Below are 22,826 nucleotides of genomic sequence, written 5' to 3' on the forward strand. Positions count from 1 at the left end.
TGCATACAGGGCAAGCACTCTACCACAAAGCCACATTCCATTCTTGAGGCTTCAAGAATGGAAATTTTTTTTTTTTGTCGGTCATGGGGCTTGAATTCTGGGCCTGGGTGCTGTCCCTGCGCTCTTCAGCTCAAGGCAAGCGCTCTATCACTTGAGCTACAGTGCCACTTCCAGTTTTCTAGTGGTTTATTGGAGATAAGAGTCTCATGAACTTTCCTGTCCGGGCTGGCTTTGAACCGCTATCCTCAGATCTCAGCCTCCTGAGTAGCTAGGATTACAGGCGTGAGCTACCAGCGCCCGGCAAGAATGGAAATTTTTTTTTTGGTCCGTCGTGGGGCCTGAACTCTGGGCCTGGGCGCTGTCCCTAGCAATTCAGCTCAAGGCTAGCGCTCTACCGCTTGAGCCACAGCGTCACTTCTGGCTTTTTTCTTTTTGCTTATGTGGTGCTGAGGAATCGAACCAAGGGCCCCATGCATGCAAGGCAAGCACTCTACCATTGAGCCACCTTCCCAGCCCCTAACATCCAGCTTTTGATCATTTTTTTCCCCCAACAATGTTTTATACAACCAAAGTATAAATAAATGATTGATTGCTAATTAAGAGATGGGGCTCACCTCACTATAAAAAGAATACAGTTCAAGCCGGGCGCTGGTGGCTCACGCCTGTAATCCTAGCTACTCAGGAGGCTGAGATCTGAGGATCGCGGTTCAAAGCCAGCCCGGGCAGGAGAGACTGTGAGGCTCCTATCTCCAATAAACCACCAGAAAACCGGAAGTGGCACTGTAGCTCAAGAGTGGTAGAGTGCTCGCCTTGAGCTGAAGAGCTGAGGGACAGCGCCCAGGCCCAGGGTTCAAGCCCCACGACCGACAAAAAAAAAAAAAAAAAAGAATACAGTTCATCTTGGCTGTGGTCACTAGTGTATATCACCATGGGATGTATACTTGGGTTCCCAGCTTCTCTATGTGGAGACTTTCCTGCCTGGGTTGCTCTAGAACTGCAGTCCTCCCATCTCAGTCTCCCATGTAGCTAGGATTGGAAGCATGAGTCACTGGTGCTCAACTGATAGAGTTGATTTTTGACACAAGGACTCATTATGACCTCCAGGTTCAACCTCCTAAGTGTTGGTGTTACAGGCCTGTATCACCACACCCAGCTCGTGGCTGAAATGCTTATTTTGTTCACTGTAAGTCAGATTACTATTGTGATTCAGATAAAATGCAGATCTATTCAAAAGACTTAAATAAATGGGTTTGGTTGTCCTCTTCAAAAAAAAAAGAAAAGAATACAGTTCAAACATGGATGTTGATCTTTTCATTTTGTTACTCAGTAAAAGGTTTGTTAAAATGTCACTCACATCAATAATGTGAGCAATATCTTTGTTGAAGCAGATAATAGTTTACTAAGACTTACTCAATTTCCTGGGCTATTCACAATACAAAGGCTGCAATACTATTTTCTCTACCAGCTTGCTGCCTATTTTTTTTTTTTGGTCTGGTCATGGGGCCTGAACTCTGGGCCTGGGTGCTGTCCCTCAGCTCTTCAGCTCAAGGCTAGGGCTCTACCATTTGAGCCACAGCGCCACTTCCAGTTTTTTTCTTTTTTGCTTATGTGGTGCTGAGGAATCGAACCCAGGGCCTCATGCATGCAAGGCAAGTGCTTTACCACTGAGCCACCTTCCCAGCCCTTGCTGCCTATTTTTATAAATGAAGCTTCACGGGATCATGGCTACACTTATTCTTTGTTGTTGTTGTTTTGTTTTGCTGGTCATGGGGCTTGAAATAAGGGTCTGGGCACTGACCCTGAGCTCTTTTTTGCTCAAAGCTAGCGATCTACCACGTGATCCACAGTGCCACTTCCAGCTTTTTTGGTGGTATTGGAGATAAGAATCTCATGGACTGGGCTGGAAGGTGGCTCAGTGGTAGAGTGCTTGCCTTGCGTGCATGAGGCCCTGGATTTGATTCCTCAGCACCACATAAGCAAAAAGAAAAAAAGCCGGAAGTGGTGCTAAGGCACAAGTGGTAGAGTTCTAGCCTTGAGCTGAAGAGGTGAGGGACAGCGCCCAGGCCCAGAGTTCAGGCCCCACGACCGGACCCCAAAAAAAAAAAAAAAAAGAATCTCATGGACTTTACAGTCTGGGCTGGCTCCAAATCTCAATCTTCAGATATCAGCCTCCTCAGTAGCTAGGATCACAGGCCTGAGCCAGTAAATTATATTAAATTTTTACAGAAAATATGTTGAGGGCTGGGAAGGTAGCTCAGTGGTAGAGCGCTTGCCTTGCATGCCTGGGGCCCTGGGTTCGATTCCTCAGTACCACATAAGCAAAAAGAAAAAAGCCGGTAGTGGCTCTGTGGCTCAAGTTGTAGAGCGCTAGCCTTGAGCTGAAGGGCTGAGGGACAGCGACCAGGCCCAGAGTTCAGGCCCCACGACCGGATCCAAAAAAAAAAAAAAGAAAATATTTGTTGAAACCTGGTTTAGAAAAATCATTGAAGTAATAAATCATTCCAATCTCCATGTATAAAAATATGGCCATTACAGTGAACATTTCAGAATAGAGTATGGCAGATATACTTACACTATATACTATTTCCATTATAGTAGACAAACTTGACTAATAACCTGAGTAGAATTATTAGTAAAATAAAAAACAAAACACAAAGGGATGAGTTTGGGATATTTATTACCTTTGTTTTCATATATTTTAATTATAAAATTATATAATTTGTTTTTAAATTATGGCTGTGCTAAACAACTTGACTCATAAAAATCCCTGATACAATAGTAATCAACCTTGCAAACATAAAAGCCAGCTGTGGTATACTGCCAGCTCTGCTTTGATTTTTGTTTGTTTGTTTTTTTGGGTCCAGTCATGGGGCCTGAACTCTGGGCCTGGGTGCTGTCCCTCAGCTCTTCAGCTCAAGGCTAGCGCTCTACCACTTGAGCCACAGTTCCACTTCCAGCTTTTTTTCTTTTTGCTTATGTGGTGCTGAGGAATCGAACCTAGGGCCTCTGGCATGCAAGGCATGTGCTCTACCACTGAGCTACCTTCCCAGCCCCTGCCAGCTCTGCTTTGAAAAGGAGGCTTTAGGAGAATAAGTAATTGGCATACAATCTGGTCCAAAACTCTGACTCAGGTTGTGTCTTAGTCTATTTAGGTCCCTTTGTTACTTGATTTTTAAAAAACAGTAATAGAGCTAAAGGCCAGTGGCTCACAGCTGTAATCCTACCTACTCTGGAGGCTGAGATCTGAAGATCAAGGTTCAAAGCTACCTGGGGCAAGAAAGTCCATGAGATTTTTATCTCCAATTAACCAGGAAAAAGCCAGAGACACAACTGTGGCTCAGGTGGTAGAATGCAAAAAATTTTTTGGTTTTGGTTCCATCTTGGAGCTTGAATTCAGAGCCTGGGCACTGTCCCTGAGCCATGTTCAGAGCTCTAGCACTCTACCACTTAAACCCCACTTCCAGCTTTGTGATGGTTAATTGGAGTCATGAACTTTCCTGTCTGGGCTGGCTTCAAACCAGGATTCTCAGATGTCCCTTGAATAACTAAGATTACAATGTGAGCTACCCGATCCCAGTCACAAATAATAATTGTTAAAAGTTTGAGAGGAAAAAAAAAAAGTTTGGGAGATAGCTGGGGACTGGTGGGCCACACCTATAAATCTAATTGCTCATAAGGCTGAGATCTGAGGATCACAGTTTGAAACTGGGGTGAGCAGAAAAGTCTGGGAGACTGTTATCTCCAATAAACAAACTACTTAGAAAAAGCCAGAAGTGGTGCCAAGGCTCAAGTGATAGAATGCTAGCCTTGAGCACAAAGAGGCTCAAGGACAGCACCTAGGCCCAGAGTTTAAGCCCCAGGACAAACAAAATGCAAGGAATACATTTACCGGAGCACAAAAATCTATGTTCTTTAACATGCAGGGCTCAGTTCAGTGGTAGGGAGCTAGCCTAGTGTGCAGATCCCATAAGGGGGAGGGGAGGAGGAGGTTATATCTTGCTACCATTCCCCTTGTGACTGCCACTTTGGCTAGAGTCTTCATGCTTGACAGTTTAAAGCAAAATAATCAATAGGCCATCAGCCTAAGGTCATTTTTGTTCCCAGAAAGCCGTCCAAACTGATTTAGATTGAAGATAGCCAACTGACTAATCAGTCCAATGGTTACATAACTATGGACTGACCATGTGACCATACATAACCAAATAAGGCAAAGCCTAGTTGTAGCCAACTTCTTTACTTCCTTGTTCTGCCTTGGGACTTACAGTCTAGCCTACTAGCAAAGGTTGATGATCTCTTCTACTTTAAGTAATGCCTATTCAGTAATCTTTTAATGTTTATACAGTTCAATTCATTTTGTCTAAAGTTTTTCTTTGAACTACATTTATTCAGAAATCAGTCTACGCCAGATACTTGAATAAAGGAGTGGAGCAATCTGCTGTTGGAAATTGTTCTTAAACATTTTCATTAGCTGCTTTGGGAGTGTTTACATAAGCATTTACCACCACTAGCCCTTCTAATACTTAGCCAGCCTCACGAATTCTTTCTTTTGTTGGTGTGTGTGTGCTGGTATTGGGGTTTGAACTAAGGGCCTCACACTACCACGCGAGCTCCATCTCCAGTGAACTTCACAAATCCTTCAGAAAACTGAAACCCCACTATACTTGGAGGAAAGGATACGTTTAACCAATGAACATATCGTGCAGCCGCACAGAATCCTGGGACAAGACTTTGGGAGATGGATGGCTCCGGGTGGCCTCTAAGCCCTTCCCACACAACCTATTCTGAGTGTTGAGATAAAAATAACTGCTAGACAACTTGAACATCATCTGCTCTCTTTAATGCAAGTCAGGTGGCCAAGCGAGGGGTGAATGTATAGCTCTTTCCACTACACCACAAGGCTTTCTCTTAAGACACCCTCCCTGCACAGAACTTACCCAGAGAGCACCAGGAACCCAGTTGGCCTACTGCTCGGTTTAGGCCAAACCTCTGGGTGGCTCGTGAGTCAAACTGCGGTAACCTTGAATCAGAGAGGGGTTAGGGCTCAAATGGAGTCCAAAGGGCACGTCGCGCCAACTCCTGAGAGAACAGCCCGTGGAAGGAGGAGACGCCTCTGGCGAAAAAGCCACTCCCCTCGCAACGCCAGCGCCGCGCGAGAGCGACCCGAGCAGTCACGGGGAGCCGCGCCCTCGGCCGGTGGCGCGCACGCGGCCCGCCTCCCGTACGCCTTCGGGCGAGCGTGCGCGCCCTCGCGACAGTAGGCGGCGCCCGGGGCGGGACTCTGAGTGGGGAGTGGGGCGGGGCCGTAGAGGTGTAGGTGCAGCAGCCCGGCGGGCGACAGGTGCGTGAGACGGAACGGGCGCCGGGGACCTTAGGCAGGACAGCGCTGAGGCAAGACAGCTTTTTAGCCAGGTAAGGGCCTTCTCTCTCTCGGTCCTCCGGAGTCTGAGGATGCGTGGTGGCTTCTCTGCGCACACTTTCTCCCGCCACTTCTGAGGTGAGGGGAGTACCTGGAGCCAGGGGCCGTGAGCCCCTCCGCCACGAGGCGAGGGGTCGGGAGTCTCGGAACCTCTGCGCTCGGGGGTGGGGGTGATTGTGGAGGGCTTTTTGCTAGCAGTTGAAGGCGGGCTCGTCGGACTCCCACCCCCATCCCCCGCTCCGGACTCCCATCCGGAACACTCTTAACTGTAGACTTCTTGAGAGTGGTGGAGAAAGGTGGCAGGCAGTTCTATAGAAGTCACACATTCCTTCTCAGGGAAATATTCTAATATTCAGCGGCTTTTTTCCTTCTTTACTAGCCACTCTGTCTTCGATTATTTGTCTCTCCCCGCAGCAGACCTCTGTGTAAGACGCTTAAGACTCTTCTGAAGCGTACTGAGAGAATACAGCAGTCGTTGCAAATCGCTCTCGTGTACTTGGGCTGGTACTCGTCTCCTACATGCTTAGGTGTCAATATTCAGTAACCGAACACCCCTGGCTGCACATACTAAAGGCTGAAGTTGTAGGTGCTAGAAGCGAACCATCTGGCACCCTTCCTGGTCTCCTTATTGGTGCTTTACAACAATGAGTTTAGCTGATCCTGATGAGAGATATTTGTACTACTATTGTTTGGCACCTAATTTCAGCTTTCAAAAATCTTCCTGATTCCAGATCTTATTGGCTTGGCTTTTCAAGTTAGTCAAATCAATTTTTAAGACAATACCCCTTCGAGTCTCTTTTGCTCTTGGTCTAAGTGATTAACCAATAAGTTGAATCCAGCTATTAGTACTTTTCACAAAGGATAAATATTTCAACTACTTCCTAACTTGGTCTGGATGCAGTATGATGATGAAGTACCATAAACTTCAAAAAGTTATCAAACTGGCAGAGAAGTTCAAAATAAAATATGCATGCACATATCTTTTTGGTTTGTTTTACATTTGATAGAGCAACATACAATGCACTAAGTAAATTCTTTAGACATTTATTTCTCTTTTTTTTGGACAAAGCATTTATTGAGTTCTTGTGTCAATCCTGTGAATTCAAAATTCCAAAAGTCTTCAGCCTAAAAGAACTTAAAATCAAATGGATTAAGCTGAACCAAAAAATACAATTTATACTATTATTGAGTCACTTTTTTTTTTTTTTTTGTAGTATTGGAGACCAAACCCGGGCCAGTGCCTTTTCCATGCTAGGTAGATGTTCTACCACTGAGCTACATGCTTAACTACAGGGGTCACTTGTATACTAGAGGCCAATATGGGATGCTGTAGGAATGCAGAAAATATGGATTATTTCTGGGGGGGGGGGAATCCCCTTCTGCTTTCTTAAAAATAAATTAAAAGCACATAAACAACAACAATAACAAAAATGTGTAATAGTAAATGATTCTCTTCAGTCTATGTATTTGTATCACTAATATTTCTCCTGCCAACTTTATGACATTTTATACATGGGTTAGATCCTGATTTTCTGGCAGTTCAGTAAATAATTAAAAAGTAAGTTATTAGGACAGCAAGTGTTGTTATCAGGCTCAGTCTCTGAGCCATAATACATCTGAGAAGAGAACAGTATATTGGCAACATTAACAAAGTAGTGCCACTTTGTAAAAATTACTTCATTGTGTAACTTTGTTTAACTTCGTACATTCAAGCTTTGTTCCAGACTCTAGTTAAAGGTGGGGCCAGATTTCAAGCTCATAATTCTAGGAAGAGAAAGTTTCAGAAGTGAAAACAGTTTTATTAAAAGCATAACTTGGTGAGCAAGATCATTTTCCCTGCTAAGATACCCTCAAAAATTCTTATTTGGTTAGGGTTTTAACTCAGTAGTAGAATGTGAGCTTTGCATGGGTGACAAAAAGTCTTTTTCTTGCTTTTTTTCCTCCAAAAGTAAGTAGGTAAAGAGGAAAGAATCAGGGTATTTGAAGATTCTATGCAGACTCTTGATGATGTAATAATCAAAAGACTTGAATGCTCTCCACATATATATATATATACACATATATATGAATATATATGTATGTATATATATATATATATGGTTTTACTTGGTAATTTAAACCATGGCACTTGAACACAATTCTGTTGACATTGGTTATTTCCTTTCTGTTTATGCTCTATCAGAAAATTTTGGCAAGGCATCAAGTACATTTGCATGTATTTGGTATAGCCACAACAATTACGTTGTTTTCTTGAAACGTTTTCAAGTACCTTATTAATTATTTTTCCTATTAGGGTTTCTGATTCTTGGCTTTTTTTTGTTTTTGTTTTGCTTTTTAACCAATGAACTGTAATTAAATTAGAGCTCTATATCAGAACTTTTAGTCAAATATACACACAGACACAAAAGAATGTTGAGAATTTAGGATTTAGACATCTTCACTATAGCGACTATCTAACCACAAATTGGAAGAATTTCTTGTTATCTAAATTGATAGTAAAAAATAGTTTCCAGGCTTTCTTAATTCTATAGGTGACTTTGATTTAGATTGGAATTCTACTCATTATATAGGTGGAAAAATGTATAACCTTTCAATAATTCCCATAAGACAAGACTTAATTTTTTAGAAGGTTGCTAGAATTTATTTATTCATTTATTTGTGCCAGTGCTGGGGCTTGAACTTAGGACCTAGGCACTGTCCCTAAGCTTTTTCTGCTCAAGGCTATTCTACCACTTGAACCACTCCTTCACTTCTGGCTTTTGGTGATTAGTGATAGGAATAGCCTGTAGTTTCCTTCCCCATGCTAGCAGTTCACTCCAATCCTCAGACCTCAGGCTCAGATCATAGCTCAGATTATATGGTGTGGTGTGGTGTGGTGTGTGTGTATGTGTGTGTGTGTGTGTGTGTGTGTGTGTGTGTGTGTGTTTGTGTTTGTATGTTTTGTGTTTTTGTGTATGTGTGTGTTTAAGTTGGGGTCTCAATGTTAGTCTAGGCTCAGCCTCAAACCTTCAGTCCTGTTTTATCCTTCAGAGAGCTGGGATTCTATAAAGTACGTGTTACCACATTGGGTTTATACTGTATACATCTCTCTCTTTCTCTCTCTCTCTCTCTTTTTCTCTTTCCCTCTTCCCCTCCTCTCTAACTTTCCCCCCTTTTTCACAGTCCTGGAACTTGGATTCAGAGCCTGGGAGCTGCCCCTCAGCTTCTTTTGCTCAGAGCTAACGGTCTAGTGCTTGAACCACGGTGACACATCCAGGTTTTTCTGAGTAGTTTATTGGAGTTAGGAGTCTTGCAGACTTTTCCTGTGCTGGCTGGCTTCAAACTTCAATCCTCAGATCTCAGCCTCCTGAGTAGCTAGGATTATAGTGCCAGCCACCAGTGACAAGCTTAATTAATTACTTAAAACTGTATTGTTAGCTGGGTGTCGGTGGCTCACGCCTGTAATCCTAGCTACTCAGGAGGCTGAGATCTGAGGATCATGGTTCAAAGCCACCCCGGGCAGGAAAGTCCTTGAGACTTTTTTTTTTTTTTGGGTCCAGTCGTGGGGCCTGAACTCTGGGCCTGGGCACTGTCCCTCAGCTCTTCAGCTCAATACTAGCGCTCTACCATTTGAGCCACAGTGCCACTTCCGGCTTTTTTCTTTTTTTGCTTATGTGGTGCTGAGGAATCGAACCCAGGGCCTCAAGCATGCAAGGCAAGCGCTCTACCACTGAGCCACCTTCCCAGCCCCCAAATTTTTTTTGTTTTGTTTTTTTTGTCGGTCATGGGGCTTAAACTCTGGGCCTGGGCGCTGTCCCTCAGCTCTTCAGCTCAAGGCTAGCACTCTACCACTTGAGCCACAGCACCACTGGAGACTCTTATCTCCAATAAACCACTAGAAAACCAGAAGTGGCGCTGTGACTCAAGCAGTAAGGCACTTGCATTGAGCTGAAGAGAGCAGGGACAGGGCCCAAGCCCAGAATTCAAGCCCCAGGACAGATCAAAGAAAAAACAACAACTGCATTGTTATCTTTAAGTAGTGTACAAAGGGGTTACCATTCAACAAATCAGTTAAGTACAAAACACATTAACAACACCCCTTTCATCTTTCTCCCCATTACAATATATCTTTTTTTCAATAGGAAGTTAAATTACTTGGTTATTCTCTAAGTGAAGTTAAATTATTTTAAGAGACTCTCAAAGTTCTCTCTCTTTCTTTTTTTTTTTTTTTTTTGCTAGTCGTGGGCCCTGAACTCTGAGATGGGTGCTGTCCCTCAACTCTTCAGCCCAAAGCTAGCACTTTACCACTTGAGCCACAGCACCACTTCCAGCTTTTTCTGTTTATGTGGTATTGAGTAATTGAACCCAGGACTTCATGCATGCTAGGCAAGCACTCTACCATTGAGCCACCTTCCCAGCCCTCACACACATATATTTCTTATTTTCAGGTATGCAAACACATACATAATCATTAATGGAAACCTGGAAAAAAAAGTTATAAAGATGACAGCCCAAGGCTAGGAAGGTGACTTAGTAGTAGTAGAGTGTTTGCCTAGCATGAATGAACCCCTGAGTTCAATTCCTCAGCACCACATAAATAGAAAAGGCCAGAAGTGGTATTGTGGCTCAAGTGGTAGAGCACTAGCCTTGAGGAAAAGAAGCTCAGGGATAGTGCCCAGGCCCTGAGTTCAAGCTCCAGGACTGGTCAAAAAAAAAAGAAGAAGAAGAAGAAAGAAGACAGTACATATTCTATAATTGATTCCAGAGAGAACCACCTTATGCTTTCAGTCTTTTTTTTGATACTCATACATGTATACATGCACAAACATAAATACATACAACATACACAAAAGCATAAGTAACGATTCATATAGTACAGCTATATATAATACAGCTTGACATGAAATGTATAGTTCTCCTTCCTTAAATTTCTGGAGTTGTGGGATGATAGGTTAGGATTATAGGCATATATCACCATGTCCAGGAGTATCTGCTTTATCATAGCATCAAAATTATTTTGGAGCTGGGCACCGATGGCTCATGCCTGTAATCCTAGCTACTAAGGAGACTGAGATTTGAGGATCATGGTTCAAAGACAGCGTAGTCAGGAAAGTCCATGAGACTCTTACTCCAATCACCCACCCCCCAAAAAAATTATTTTGGAAACAATTTATGTTTTTCTCTTTCTTCCTCTTCCTCTTCCTCTCTCATCCTTTCTCTGTCCCTCCTCCCTCTCCCTCTCCCTCTCCCTCTCCCTCTCTCTGTCTCTCTCTCTCTCTCCCTCTCCCTCTCCTTCCCCCTCTCTGTCCCTCTCCCTCCCTCCCTCCCTTTCTTTCTCTCTCTCTCTCTTTTCCTTTTCCAGTTGTAGAGCTTGAACCCTTTCTCTCTCTCTCTCTCTTCCTTTTCCAGTTGTACAGCTTGAACTCCTCTCTCTCTTCCTTTTCTAGTTTTAGAGCTTGAACTCTTGGCCTGGGTGCTGTCCCTGAGCTCTTCAACTCAAAGCTAGTGCTCTACCACTTGAGCCACAGTGCCAGTTCCTGTTTTCTAGTGGTTAATTGAAGATAAGAGTCTCACAGATTTTCCTGAACCACGATCCTCAGATCTCAGCCTGGAGTAGCTAGGATTACAAGCATGAGCCACTGGTGCCCAGCATCTTTTTCTTTTTTTTTCTGTCATGGGGTCTGAATTCTGGGCCTGGGCACTGTCCGTCAGCTCTTCAGCTCAAGGCTAGCACTCTACCACTTGAGCCACAGTGCCACTTCCAGCTTTTTCTGATTTTGTGGTGCTGAGGAATCGAACCCAGGGCCTTATGCATGCAAGGCAAGCGCTCTACCGCTGAGCCACCTTCCCAGCCCGTCTTTTTCTTTAGAGCCAGTCTTGCTTTGTTGTCCAGGCTGTTGAACTCCTTCCTCGGTTCAAAGGATCCTTTAGCTTCAGCCTTCTGAGCAGTTAGGACCTCAGACAAATATGTGCCTGCCTTTGAAAACAATTTTGATGGATGTTTAGTACTCTATACCTTGTTATATCGATGTTGCATAATTTAACTGTGCACTTAGGTCTATTGATTGTTACAACATTACTAAAAAGTGAAAACAAATATATACATTAATATTTATGCAAATCACCATTTTTGAAAGTTAGATCCCTGTAAATGGAATGACTGGGTGAAAAGGGCATGAAAATTTAAAAATACTAAAATCTCCTAAATTACTTTTTCATAAAGACTGGACAAAACTAACATTTCCACCTACAAGTGATTGTGAATGCTCATCTTTTCTTGTTACTATTGTTGTTAGTCATGGGGCTTGAACTCAGGACCTGGGTGTCATTCCTGAGCTCTTCAGGTCAAGGCTAGCGCTGTACCACTTGAGCCACAGCACCACTTTCCACCTCTGATTTTTGAGTGGATAATTGGAGATAAGAGTGTCTCAGGGAGTTTTTCTTCCCCCACTGGCTTTGAACCACAATCCTCAGATCTCAGCCTCCTGAATAGTTAGGATTACAAGCATGAGCCATTGGCACCAGCTTAATTTTTATTATTATTATTATTATTATCTTTAACTAATTGTACAAAGGAGTTTCCATTTAACAAAGCAGTTTATGAATGCAATATAATTTGATCAATGTCAACCCTTTTCTGTTTGGGCTGGATTTAAACCTTGACCCTCAGATCTCAGACTCCTGAGTAGATAAGATTACAGGTGTGAGCCACCAGTGCCAGCCTGTGAATTTTTTTTTTTTGGTCCATCCTGGGGCTTGAACTCTGGGCTTGGATGTTGTCCCTCAGCTCTTCAGCTCAAGGCGAGCACTCTACCACTTGAGCCACAGTGCCACTTCCAGTTTTCTGGTGGTTTATTGGAGATAAGAGTTTCACGGACTTTCCTGCCTGGACTGGCTTTGAACCAAGATCCTCAGATCTCAGCCTCCTGAGTAGCTAGGATTACAGGCCTGAGCCATTGGCGCCCAGCTCTGAGAGCTTTTTATGCTCAAGCTAGCACGCTACAACTTGAGCCACAGCACCATTTCCAGCTTCTTCTTTTTTTTTTTTTTTTGGGTGGTCGTGGGGCCTGAACTCTGGGCCTGGGCACTGCCCCTCAGCTTTTCAGCTCAAGGCGAGCACTGTACCACTTGAGCTACAGCGCCACTTCCGGTTTTCTGGTGGTTTATTGGAGATCGGAGTCTCACGGTCTCTCCTGCCCGGGCTGGCTTTGAACTGCGATCCTCAGATCTCAGCCTCCTGAGTAGCTAGGATTACAGGCGTGAGCCACCAGCGCCCGGCTATTTCCAGCTTCTTGATGGCTGGAGATAAGAATCTCCTGGACTTTCCTGGCCAAGCTGATTTCAAGCAATAGTACACAGATCTCAGCCTTCTGAGTAGCTAGAATTACAGTCATGAGTTACCAGCACCTGGCTCAGATCCTCTTTTTTGCCAGAGCCTTTGAGCAAACCTTAGAATTGGCTTCAGAATTTCCCTTTTAGTTTAATGTTGTCATAAAAGCTAATTATCAGAGCATTTATTTTCAAGGTATAGTTATCCTCAATTGCCTAGCTTAGAATCATTTGGGTGTTGACTAAACTAGTAAATTCTCAGGTCCAATCTAAACCTGAAACCAGTGTCTCTGGGGACAAGTCTGGGACTCTGCAGTTTTAACAAGTACTAGAAGAGATTCATAAACATCCTTAAGGGGAACCAGTACCCAAGTAAATTAAGTCTAAAGTTGCATACGTGTCTTGCAAGATGCCATTCCCACCACAGTTTATTATTCCAGGCTTATCTCCAGACACCCTTTTGGCCTTGCAGCAATAAGGTGATTCAGTTTCCTGGTCCCACCCTGCCCTTTCCTGCTTCTGTGCCTTTGCTCATGCAGTTCCAGTAGCCCAGGGCTCCTTCTGCTCCACTCACTTTGAGTAACACCTTCTTCCTTAAGAACCCAAATTAAATATAATTTTTATACAAAAGCATTTTTTCTTATATTGATTGACTGATTAAGTCTCTATATAGCCCAGCTTGACCTAGAACTCTATGTAGTAAACTGTTCTTGAACTTCCAGTCATCTTGCCCAGACTCCCTGTGCTTGGATTACAAAGCATGTGCCACCATACCTGGCTCAGAAAGTTTATTTTCTAATTTCTTGTATTTGAATGAATGGCTTGCTGTCCTTAGCATCTTATTTTTGTTTCTTTTCTTAGTTTAACACTGCTTTTGAATTATTGCTTCCTTATAAGATTATAATCTGTATGAAAACCTTTTTATTTTGCAGCTATGATGCATATTTCTAAACAACTGAGTATTCATACGAAATGTATCTGATTTTGCACACACAATTTTTTTTAGTATATGTGCTGCCAAAGCGAGCACCATACACATTTTTTTTTTTTCGGTTGTAGTTCTGGAACTCTGGGCTTGGGTGTTATCCCTGCACTCTTCAGCTCAAGCCAAGCGCTCTACTGTTTGAGCCACAGTGCCACTGCTGGTTTTCTAGTAGTTTATTGGAGATAAGAGTCTCATGGACTATCCTGACAGGGCTGGCTTTGAACCATGATCCTCAGATCTCAGCCTCCTGAGTAGCTAAGATTACAGGCATGAGCCACTGGTGCCCAGTTTCACACACAATATTTTTTCACAACTTTACTTAAAAAGTTTTGCATCCCACCTAGAATCAAATATTAAAATCCATTACCATCACTTGTAAGTTTTTCTTATCTGCTGCCATTCATCATTCAGTCATTTCATACTTTCCTCCTCAATCACTCCTCAGACATACTATTACTACTTCAGGGTCTACATTTGCTATTTCCTTTGCCCAAAAAACTCCATCACTTCTCTTCACCTAGCTGCCTTCCTATATCCTCCTCCTCACCTTTCAGCTCTGTCATTCACTCAAAGCTTTCCCTAACCACTATCTGAAGTAGCTGACTCCTTCCTACCACCACTTCAGTTAATTTTTGTATTTTCTTCCCAGCACTAATCACAATCTTCAATTGTCCTGCTTCCCCAGTAGGGTGGAAATTTCATGAAAGCAGAGACCTTGTCTGTCGTTGTTAATATTGTATTAGCCTTAGGCTTAGAGAACTGCCCAATGCATGGTAAGGGCTCAATAAATATTTGGTTGAATGAATAAGCCTTGATGATCCACTTCTCATTTTAACAAGGCTTGCTTTGGTTTGCAGTCCACAGTGGTAGTGTGTTGGTAGATTTTTTTTTTTTTTTTTAAGGACAACAGCTAGAATGAGGTAGTTCTATCTGGGTTCAAATCAGGCAGTAGTCTGAAGATTTCTGAAGGTTGCAGGACAAAAGCTTCCATACAGTCACAGTTGGGATTCAGTTCCATCTGAGTACAGGCTTTCTGAGGTGTTCCCAGGATTCAGGCCACTGTTTTTACTACCAGTGTAGACATCTTTCAGAGATGTTAAGGCTGGATAATACTACTCTTTCAGCTCTCATTATGCTTCTAAAAATCATGCATAGCTAAATTAGAACCTAATTGATTAAAATCATTAGGTAACTTACAATTTTCTTCTGCTTCCCTCCTCTGAAGAAAGATGAAATTTTTTTCCTTACTACATGCCATTTCAAGGAAAGTGTAATGATAAGATTTTTCAGCAACTACTTCAAACAAGGACTTTCTTGTTAACACCTACTGGAACCAGACACTAACTGTTTCTAATTTATTCTTATTTCTCATCATTGAATTGCCTTGTTTTTATTTTTATTTTTGGGTCCGGTCGTGGGGCCTGAACTCTGGGCCTGGGCGTTGTCCCTCAGCTCTTCAGCTCAAGGCTAGGGCTCTACCACTTGAGCCACAGTGCCACTTCCGGCTTTTTTCTTTTTGCTTATGTGGTGCTGAGGAATCGAACCCAAGGCCTCATGCATGCAAGGCAAGCACTCTACCTCTGAGCCACCTTCCCAGCCCCTGCCTTGTTTTTAAAATCCCATTATTTTTCACAGCACTGGCTTGAAATTGTGTTTTTGTTTTTGTTTATGTTTTGTGCTGGTCTTAGGGCTTGAACTCAGGGCCTGACTGCTGTTCCTGAGCTTCTTTTGCTCAAGCTAGTGCTCTACCACTTGAGCCACAGCTCTATTTCTGCCTTTTTTTTTTTTTGGTCAGTCATGGGACTTGAACTTTGGGCCTGGGCACTGTCCCTGTGCATTTTAGCTCTAGGTGAACGTTCTACCACTCAAGTCACAGCACCACTTCTGGTTTTCTGGTGGTTAATTGGAGATAAGAGTCTCATGGACTTTCCTGCCCAGGCTGGCTATAAACTGTGATCCTCAGATTTCAACTGTCTGAGTAGCTAGGATTATAGGCATGAGCCACCAGTGCTCAACTTTGAAACTGTATTTAATATATGCTTTTGTTGTAACTTATATATAACTTTTACCTTTATCCTGGCACTTTAACTTTTATAATCATTGTGTGAATTAATCTGTTTTTGAGATAAAGACATTGAGACCAAAGAAGTTGACTTTCCCCATGTCAATTCAAGACCATTATGTAACATATACATCTTAACTTGTTTTACAGTTCCATAATTCAGTGTAGTTTTAGAAGACAAATATTAAAATTCATTTGGAACATTCTTTATAACCAATCTTAAAGAAATAAGATGAGGGCTGGGAATGTGGCTTAATGATGGAGTGGCTCTCTAGCATGCATGAAGCCCTGGGTTCAATTCCTCAATACCACATAAACAGAAAAAGCTGGAAATGGTGCTATGGCTTAAGTGATAGAATACTAGCCTTGAGTACAGAGAGGCTCAGGGCCTGAGTTCAAGGCCCAGGACCAGCAAAAAAAAAAAAAAAAAAAAAAAGAAAGAAAGAAGAACATCATTGGTTTCTAGAAGCAGCTAAACTTGGTCACTTTGGTGGCTGTATGGTGTGGTAATTCTTTATAGTACCAGCCTCAGTTATACTTGTCCTGATTAAATCATTGTTTTGTGTTAGCTTCTCAGATTTTTACAGAAAGGAAAGATTATAGAAGTTGCCTCAAGAAGAGTCACTTTTGAATAAACTTGTTTTAATTCTTCTGCATGAAGGGATTGGTTAAATTGAGCTGAATAAGTACTGAAAAAAATCTTCTAAAATTTCAGATAAGAATAATGGAAGCCAGGCCATCCTGGAAATGGCAGGAGTGAAACTAAGAAGCCCTGTGTTTGGAGAAAACTTCATTAATTATTAAGGAGAAGAGACTTAGGTATAAGAAGGTTTTATCTTTATCAGAAGCCATCTTTATAAAATAAGAGTATATATCTCTTGTGCTTTGTTCTTGTAAAGAAGACTTTAATTAACTACTTGTCTTAATTAAACATGCAATTGGCTAAGACCTGTGAGCATATAGTTTCTAGGCAGGTATACAGTTGTGAAAATGGGCCTGTGTTGGGATATATAACAATTGGGTATTGTATAACACTGTTTTTCATTCATATAATAGATACTTGTTGAGCCTCTGCTCAGTACTAGCCACCAATACGTGATGCATCTAACATTAAAGAATATAAAATGGTACATAAATTAAAGGAGAAACATGTTGTCAAGAGAAAAATCTCGGGGCTGGGAAGGTAGCTCAGTGGTAGAGCGCTTGTCTTGCATGCATGAGGCCCTGGGTTCTATTCCTTAGCACCAAATAAGCAAAAAGAAAAAAGCCAGAAGTGGCACTGTGGCTCAGGTGGTAGAGTGCTAGCCTTGAGCTGAAGAGCTAAGGGACAGTGCCCAGGCCCAAAGTTCAGGCCCCCACAACTGGACCCCCGCCCCAAAAAAAAAGAAAAAAAGAAAAATCTGTGCTTTGTAACCTTGATCAATTGTTAATTTCCATTTTCCATTCTTTTTCTAGTCTAGTTTTTCCTACTTTTTTTTTTTTTCTGGTTCTGACTTGAACTCTCCCTGACCTTTCGCAATTCAAGGCTAGTACTCTATTACTTGAACCACAGGTCCATGTCCAGCTTTTTTTTTTTTTGGGTCCGGTCATGGGGCCTGAACTCTGGGCCTGGGTGCTGTCCCTCAACTCTTCAGCTCAAGGCTAGCACTCTACCACTTGAGCCACAGCGCCACTTCCGGCTTTTTTTCTTTTTGCTTATGTGGTGCTGAGGAATCAAACCCAGGGCCTCATGCATGCAAGGCAAGCACTCTACCACTAAGCCATCTTCCCAGCCCCCCCCCCTTTTTTTTTTTATCATTAACTGGAGATAAGAGTCTCACAGACTTTCTTGTCTGGGCTGACTTCGAACCATGATGCTCAGATCTTAGCCTCTTGAGTAGCTAGGATTACAGGCATGAGCCACCAATACCTGCATAGTTTTTTCTACTTTTCACCTAAAGTTTAAAGATACTGACATAAGCCGGGCGCTGGTGGCTCACGCCTGTAATCCTAGCTACTCAGGAGGCTGAGATCTGAGGATCTCGGTTCAAAGCCATCCCGGGCAGGAGAGACCGTGAGACTCTTATCTCCAATAAACCACCAGAAAACCGGAAGTGGCGCTGTAGCTCAAGTGGTAGAGCACTCGCCTTGAGCTGAAGAGCTGAGGGACAGCGCCCAGGCCCAGAGTTCAAGCCCCACGACCGACAAAAAAAAGAAAAAAGATACTGACATAATGATATGGTTTTCTACTTACTGAAGGAGATTTTCTTACTATTTGTAAAAGTATATTATAAAAATTGCCATTGAAGGCTGGGTGCTGGTTGCTCACACCTGTACTCCTCGCTGCTCAGGAGGCTGAGATCTGAGGATCACGATTCAAAACCAGCCCAGGTAGGAAAGTCCATAAGACTCTTATCTCCAGTTAACTACCAAAAACCAGAAGTGGCGCTATGGCTCACATGGTAGAGCACTTACTTTGAGCTGATGAGCTGAGGGACAGTGCCCAGGTCCAAAGTTCAAGTCCCACAACTGACAAAAAAAAAATTGCCATTGAAGTCAGGGGCCAGTGGTTCATGCCTATATTCCTAGCTACTCAGGAGGCTGAGATCTGAGGATTTCGGTTTGAAGCCAGCCAGAGCAGGAAAGTCTGTGAGACTCTTATTTCCAATTAACCACCAGAAAACCAAAAGGGTGCTATGACTCAAAAATGGTAGAGTGCTAGACTTGAGTGAAAAAGCCAAGGGCCAGTGCCCATGCCCTAGGTTGAAGCCCCATGACTGACAAAAACAATTTTAAAAGTTGCTGTTGGATTGTTTCCTCTTTCAATGAGCTAATTGTCAACAGGATGGAAAGGCAGAGAAGCATCAAGTAGATAAATAGTGTTTGGGGGCTGGGAAGGTGGCTCAGTGATAGAGCGCTTGCCTTGCATGCATGAGGCCGTGAGTTCAATTCCTCAGTACCACATAAGCAAAAAGAAAAAAAGCCGGGAGTGGCGCTGTGGCTCAAGTGGTAGAGCACTAGCCTTGAGCTGAAGAGCTGAGGGACAGCGCCCAGGCCCAAAGTTCAGGCCCCACGACCGGACCCTCCCCCAAAAAAGAAAGAAATAGTGTTATTATTTGGTAGAGAGGTACAGTTAAACAGATTAGGGATTGTTTACAGAAGAAAAAAAAGGCTGAGTACCAGAGGCTTATACCTGTAATCCTAGCTACTTTGGATGCTGAGATCTGGGGATTGTGGTTTGAAGCCAACCCAGGCAGGAAAGTTAGTGAGACTCTTATCTCCACTTAACTGCCAAAAGCCAGAAATGAAGCTATGATTCACTTGGGAGAGCTCTAGTCCTGAGCACAAAAACTCAGGGACAGGTGGGTGCCGGTGGCTCACACCTGTAATCTTAGCTACTCAGGAGGCTGAGATCTAAGGCTTATGGTTCAAAGCCAGCCCCGGCAGGAAAAGTCTGTGAGACTCTTATCTCCAATAAACCACTGGAAAACCAGAAGTGGCGCTGTGGCTTAAGTGGTAGAGCACTAGCCTTGAGCTGAAAAGTGCAGGGACAGCGCTCAGGCCCAGAGTTCAAGCCTTATGACTGACAAAAGAAAATAACAACAACAACAACAACAACTCAGGGTGCTCGCTTCTGCAGCACATACTAAAATTGGAATGATACAGAGAAGATTAGCATGGCCCCTGCACAAGGATGACACACAAATTGGTGAAGCATTCCATATTTTTAAACAAGACCATACTAAAGCTACCAGCACAACTATGCTTATTGCAGCATTATTTACCATAGCTAAGACATGGAACCAACCCAGATCCCCCTCAGTAGATGAATGGATCAAGAAAATGTGGTATATATACACAATGGAATTCTATGCTTCCATCAGAAAGAATGACATTACCCCATTTGTTAGGAAATGGAAAGACTTGGAAAAAATTACATTAAGTGAAGTAAGCCAGGCCCGAAGAAACATAGGTCCCATGGCTTCCCTTATTTGCAATATCTAGGATATGTTGGGGACAAGCAGAAAAGGTCAGATAAGATGATGTTAAGCGAAATGAATCCCAAGATAGGGACACAAGTGTTTTTTTCTTCCTTGTTTTGTTTCTAACGTATTTATAAGGTACCATGTGATTTTTTTTTTGTTGCTTTGTATGTTCCCCCACTGTATAACTGCTTTTTTCACTGTTTTTGATGCTGATATAATTTGGGGAGGGGAAGGGAAAATTGTTTAAATAGGGATACAGATTGACCCATTGCAAGGAGATGTACAAGACACTGTCGAAAAATGAACTTTACAATTTAGGCTAGGGGTAGGATGAGGTGAGGAGGTGGGAGGGATGGCATAGTAGGGGAAAAACAAAGGAAGAGTCAACAATGCTTGATAAGAAATGTACTCATTACCTTGCTCAAGTAACTGTAACCCCTCTGTACAGTATTTTCACAATAAAAAACTTATTTAAAACAAAACAAAAAAACCCCAAGAACAGCACCCAGGCCTTGAGTTCAAACTCCAGAACTGCTACGCACACACACACAAGTTGGATGTTGGTGGCTTATGCCTGTAATCCTAGCTACTCAGGAGGCTGAGATCTGAGGATCACAGTTCAAAGCCAGCCCAGGCAGGAAAGTCTGAGAGACTCATATCTCATTCAATAAATTACTCAGAAAAAGCCAGAAGAAGCGCTGTGGGTCAAGTGGTAGATTGCTAGCCTTGAGCACAAAGAGGCTCAGTGACAGAGCCCAGGCTTTGAGTTCAAGCCCCAGGACTGGCAAAACAAAACTAAATAATACAAAACAAAACAAAACAAAAACATGAATAACTTTCAGCCAAGCATTGGTGACTCACAACTGTTAGCCTATATACTCAGCAGGCTGAGATCTGAGGATCTCTGTTCAATGCCAGCCCAGTCAGACTCTTAACTATAATTAAGACTTATCTATAATTAATCACACACACAAAAGCCAGAAATGGAGCTGTGGTTCAAGTGGTAGAGCACTAGACTTGAGAAAATATGCTCAGGGACAAGTTCAAGTCCCAGGACTGGCACCAAAAAAAGTAACTTTATTTAGCTTCTCTTGGGCTGGGAAAGTGGCTCAGTGGTAGAGAACTTGCCTGGCATGCATAAGGCCCTAAGTTGGATTCCTCAACACCACATAATCAGAAAAAGCCAGAAGTAGCACTGTGGCTCAAGTGGTAGAATGCTAGCATTGAGCTGAAGAGCTGAGGGAGGGACAGCACCCAGGCCCAGAGTTTAGGCCCCACAACCAACAAAAAAATAAAATAAAATAAAAATAAAATATTTAACTTCTCTAGGCCCTAATTTATCTGAATACTACTCAGCAAAAAAAAAGGGGGGGCTGGGAAGGTGGCTCAGTGGTAGAGCGCTTGTCTTGCATGCATGAGGCCCTGGGTTCGATTCCTCAGCACCACATAAGCAGGAAAAAAAAGGCCGGAAGTGGCGCTGTGGCTCAAGTGGTAGAGTACTTGCCTTGAGCTGAAGAGCTGAGGGACAGTGCCCAGGCCCAGAGTTCAGGCCCCACGACTGGAACCCCCCCCCCAAAAAAAAGTGGGGTGATATTACTTATGAGCACATTACTGTGAGGGATAAGTACATTTAGGTATGGAAAGCAATTCAAGCAGCTTCTGCTATGTGGTAAATGCTCAAACAATTTTAGGTATATATTTTTTATTACCACTACAATCATTGTTTATTAAGCACTTATTTTAACAATGTGCTAAAAGAACATTTTGGAGATGATAGGTTTAGGGAAATTTTCTGTTACTCAGTAAATAGTAAACTCAGTATGTCACCTTGAGCTTTAAGGAGTCTTGGGGCAGAGTAGGCTAGGTGCTATGAGCTAGGCTGCAGCTTCTGGCCAAGCCCTTACCATTTCTAGTTTTAAGGCACTTAATGTGAAGGCAGATATTTTCAAATCCCTGGTCTACAATTTTCTTCTTTTTTTTTTTTTGTCGGTCGTGGGGCTTGAACTCTGGGCCTGGGCGCTGTCCCTCAGCTCTTCAGCTCAAGGCGAGCGCTCTACCACTTGAGCTACAGCGCCACTTCCGGCTTTCTGGTGGTTTATTGGAGATAGGAGTCTCACAGTCTCTCCTGCCCGGGCTGGCTTTGAACCGCGATCCTCAGATCTCAGCCTCCTGAGTAGCTAGGATTACAGGCGTGAGCCACCAGCGCCCGGCTCTTCTTTTTTTGTCAGTCCTGGGGTTACACTCTGGGCCTGAGCATTGTCCCTCAGCTATTCAGCTCAAGGCAAGTGCTCTGCCACTTGAGCCACAATACCACTTCTGGTTTTGTGGTAGTTAATTGGAATAAGTGTCTCATGGACTTTCCTGCCCAGGCTGGCTTTGAACTGTGATACTCAGATCTCAGCCTTCTGAATAGCTAGGATTATAGGTATGAGCCACTGGTGCCTGACAACCATATTTAATAACCAATCCTCAGGCTTATGTTATAGCATGGCTCAAACTTTAACTTCATTTTGACATAGTCTGTCTGGGTGGTGGCAGTTTGAGTCTGTTTCTGCCTTCTTGCTCTGGCTAATAACCCTGGGAACAAAGTTCCAAAGGTATTTTTGACCTGGAATCATAGACAACCCATTTCATTGGTATTCATAGGAGAGATTTAACTTGCATAGATAATCCTAATCTGTAAGGTGCCACCATCCAACTGGGAAGCAATAGACCTTCTAGAAGCAAAATCCCAAACAGCGACCTTCTCTTAATGATGGGTTGTCACATCCTGTCTGTCAGCCTCCTCACTGCATTATGCACTGGAGGGGAATATTAATGAACAGTCAGGGCTGGATGCCCTACAAAAGTGATGTCTGCAGAAATGAGGCTCTCTTGTCTATATAGTCAAGCACCATTTCTGTTTAGAAATAACATTAATAAGATCTGGGTAAAAATCAGACACCAAGAAAGAACAGCTGCTCAGAGAGGTGATTTTAATTGTATAAGAAATTACACATGGGGGCTGGGAAGGTAGAGCGCTTGCCTTGCATGCATGAGGCCCTGGGTTCGATTCCTCAGCACCACATAAGCAGAAAAAAAAATCCGGAA

At 43.1% G+C, this 22,826-nt stretch overlaps 2 protein-coding genes and 1 non-coding gene across 6 annotated transcripts in view; 2 read left to right on the top strand and 1 right to left on the bottom strand.

The window, feature by feature from the left end:
- Larp4 (La ribonucleoprotein 4) overlaps positions 1–5,098 on the bottom strand; it is a 169,805-nt gene extending 164,707 nt beyond the window's left edge. For all 3 annotated transcript variants that reach the window (XM_042677475.1, XM_042677476.1, XM_042677474.1), the window contains exon 1: positions 4,935–5,098. The gene's annotated coding sequence lies outside the window, so the exon portion shown is untranslated. The remainder of the gene's footprint in view (positions 1–4,934) is intronic.
- Positions 5,099–5,303: 205 nt separating this feature from the next.
- The window catches only part of Lima1 (LIM domain and actin binding 1), a 123,956-nt gene continuing 106,433 nt past the window's right edge, over positions 5,304–22,826 (top strand). For both annotated transcript variants that reach the window (XM_042677597.1, XM_042677598.1), the window contains exon 1: positions 5,304–5,409. The gene's annotated coding sequence lies outside the window, so the exon portion shown is untranslated. The remainder of the gene's footprint in view (positions 5,410–22,826) is intronic.
- On the top strand, positions 19,377–19,479 carry LOC122106393. The gene has a single exon (XR_006147166.1). It is a non-coding gene; the product is annotated as a U6 spliceosomal RNA (small nuclear RNA).

The sequence above is a fragment of the Dipodomys spectabilis genome, unplaced genomic scaffold (genome assembly GCF_019054845.1).
Source record: "Dipodomys spectabilis isolate Male_0828 unplaced genomic scaffold, ASM1905484v1 ptg000039l, whole genome shotgun sequence".
NCBI lineage: Eukaryota > Metazoa > Chordata > Mammalia > Rodentia > Heteromyidae > Dipodomys > Dipodomys spectabilis.